This window comes from Physeter macrocephalus, chromosome 9, assembly GCF_002837175.3.
Source record: "Physeter macrocephalus isolate SW-GA chromosome 9, ASM283717v5, whole genome shotgun sequence".
NCBI classification, from domain to species: Eukaryota; Metazoa; Chordata; class Mammalia; order Artiodactyla; family Physeteridae; genus Physeter; species Physeter macrocephalus.
In genome coordinates, this window is record NC_041222.1 from 97,379,926 (window position 1) to 97,381,955 (window position 2,030).

Consider the following 2,030-nt stretch of genomic DNA (forward strand, 5'->3'; position numbering starts at 1 on the left):
AAGCCATCTCAGCTCCATGCCCTGGAGACTCTGCCTTGGACCAGAGGGAGGAGGAGGGAACCGTCAGGGCACCCAGGAGTGACCCCTTCTAGGCTCTTCCGCTTGAAAAGAGCTGTTCTAACCTTGCTTCCCTCAGAAGCATTCTGTCATTAGCGGCGTTTCTCGGCATATCTATTTTGGAGCTGCAGCTGGTTGCTTCTTAGAATAAATAGAGCTGTGATATTGGGATAAAAGAAGAAAGGAATATCATCTCCTCTTTGTGCCCTCCCTCCTCCCAATGTTTTCCAAACTCCACTTTCCTCTTTTTAAAGGCTTTCCCCTAAACCCTTTCCACCTCCCTCCCTGCCCTGTAGCTCTCCTTCAACCATCTGATAATCACAGACACGTATGGCCCCCTGCTATATAGCCAGCCTGTGCTAGACTTGGAGGCTCCAGGGCCTGCAAAGAACTCAGTCAGGTGACACAAGAGTTCATATAATAAGGACTGAAGCCAAAGAATGTTAGAGCTGGCCCAGCCTCTCCTGCTTAGATGAAGCAACCAAGATCCCGCTGGGGATGTGTTATGCGCAGGGCCTCAGTGCTCCTGGGAGTTAAGGTAGGAACTGTAACGCCCTGACCTGCAATTGTCCTCAGGCCTTCCTGTGTCGTTATCAGAATGGCCGTGCTGTGCTGAAGTCATTGAAATGGAACATGATGCTTCCGGGACAAAAAGAGAAATCAGACCACTGTTGGTTCTAGACAAAACAGATGTGGGGTACCCAGTGTATTTGTGGACTGAAATGGCTTTCCTGAGGAATCAAGGCAATCAGGGCTGCTTTCCAGATACAAGGGGGTGGGAGGGGCTGGTCATTAAGGAGCAAATGAAGAGAGCTGTGTAAGTGACCACATTCGAGATCAAGTTATTAATCACCCTTTGCTGTGCCTTCTACTCCAAGTGGGTCCGACAGCGCACCCATGATTGTGCAGACTTCCCGCCTCCTTGTGGTCCATCTGGAGCCCCTCCTTCCCTTCCCTCTCCTGCCTCTTTCCTGTGCTTGCTGTGTTTTCCCTTTCATGAGCTTTACCTAACTCCACTCATCATCCACTCTTTATCTGCTGGCCTGCTGTGGGGCTTGACCCACATGGGGTCACAGAGGCAGAAAGTAAGGAGGTGGTAGTTTCTAGAAATTGTGCACAATCTCCTCAAAACCTTCTTCCTACCCAGGGCCAAGAGTGGCCAGCCTCTCCTCAGTCGCTCTGTGGTCTGGCCTGTCAGCCTGGGCGTCTGTGTGCTCCATCTCCTCTGCTCCCTGAGGCAGCTCTGAGAAAAGAGGGTGAGCCCTTTTCTCACCCAAGACCTCAGTGACGAGTTTTCTCTCTTGCTTTTGTCTTATTTTTAAAGATGAAACTGTGGTTGGACTCTCAAATTAGTCTTCAGAAACCTCAGTGGATGGCTTGGTAACAGAGCTATCTATTTGGGGGTGGGTGAGGGGCGCTGAGCTGTGAAGGAGCTCACTCTGGGCATATCCCCATTGGCTGGGAGGGTTGTAGGCGTGAATGTCAAGGTCTGGCACTGGAGAGGGGCCTGACTCTTCCATGTGCACCGGGAGGGGGCAGAGGGTCAGGAATGTGGGATCCTAACTCAAGTGAACTCGGGGTTGTGTCTCAGCTCCACCATTCCTTAGTCTTGTGACCTTAGTTATTTAGTGTCTCTGAGGTTCCATTTCCTCATCTGTAATATGGGGATATTAATCGTATCTATTTTAAAAAACATTTAAATCAATGCATAATTTATTGAGCACCTCCTCCTTGCCAAGTGCTTGCCAGGCATGAGCATCAGTGTTGGGAAGGACTGATACGGCTCCTGTCCTCGTGATACTCATGTGTTCTGATAAGGGGAACAGGTGGTGTTCAGATTAAATAATAAGGTATATGTATATGTACGTATGCATATATATGTGTGTGTATGTTACCTAACACCATGCCTGATGCACAAAAAGTGCTTGATAAGTGGTGGTTGTTACCGTTATTATATATATATATATATATAT

At 48.7% G+C, this 2,030-nt stretch overlaps 1 protein-coding gene across 1 annotated transcript in view; it reads right to left on the reverse strand.

The window, feature by feature from the left end:
* TRIM35 (tripartite motif containing 35) overlaps positions 1 to 2,030 on the reverse strand; it is a 42,448-nt gene that overhangs the window by 16,527 nt on the left and 23,891 nt on the right. The gene's annotated exons all lie outside the window — the stretch shown is intronic.